The sequence below is a fragment of the Mandrillus leucophaeus genome, unplaced genomic scaffold (assembly GCF_000951045.1).
Source record: "Mandrillus leucophaeus isolate KB7577 unplaced genomic scaffold, Mleu.le_1.0 Scaffold657, whole genome shotgun sequence".
NCBI classification, from domain to species: domain Eukaryota; kingdom Metazoa; phylum Chordata; class Mammalia; order Primates; family Cercopithecidae; genus Mandrillus; species Mandrillus leucophaeus.
The window spans coordinates 1,017,750-1,018,626 of record NW_012107108.1 but is presented as its reverse complement, the minus strand read 5'-3'; positions in this window follow the sequence as shown (position 1 = coordinate 1,018,626).

Sequence of the window (877 nt, the reverse complement as noted above, 5' to 3'; positions counted from 1 at the left end):
GCTCTGTTGTCCAGGCTGAAGTGAAGTGGCATGATCTTGGCTCACTGCAACCTCCGCCTCCTGGGTTCAAATGATTCTTGTCTCAGCCTCCCGAGTAGCTGGGATTACAGGCACGCACCACCATGCCCCACTAACTTTTATATTTTTAGTAGAGACGGGGTTTCACCATGTTGGCCAGGCTGGTCTCGAGCTCCTGACCTCAAGTGATCCACCCGCCTCGGCCTCCCAAAGTGCTGGGATTATATGTGTGAGCCACCACACCCGGCCAACTTCTGTGTATTTATTGAGGGAGGTGATTTGGGTAGGGGTGGTGTAAGGATTAGGGCATGTGAAACAGAAGGTGTCCTGGTTTGTAAGACCATGTGAGGGAGAGGGATAGGGAGTGGAGCCCAGGGTGAGTGAGACCAACATGTGTAAGAGGGAATGATGAGCAGGCAGGAGGAGAGGGGTGGTGTCCGACAGGGGTGGTGTAGGAAAGGGTGGTGTAGGAAAGGGGTTGGTGTAGAAAAGGGATGGTGTAGGAAAGGGTTGGTGTAGGAGAGGGTTGGTGTAGGATAGGGGTGGTGTAGGAAAGGGGTGGTGTAGGATAGGGGTGGTGTAGGAAAGGGGTGATGTAAGAAAGGGGTGGTGTAGGAAAGGGTGGTGTAGGAAAGGGTGGTGTAGGAAAGGGGTTGGTGTAGGAAAGGGATGGTGTAGGAAAGGGTTGGTGTAGGATGGGGTGGTGTAGGAAAGGGGTGGTGTAAGAAAGGGGTGGTGTAGGAAAGGGTGGTGTAGGAAAGGGGTGGTGTAGGATAGGGGTGGTGTAGGCAAGGGGTGGTGTAGGAAAGGGATAGTGTAGGAAAGGGGTGGTGTAGGAAAGGGGTGGTGTAGGATAGGG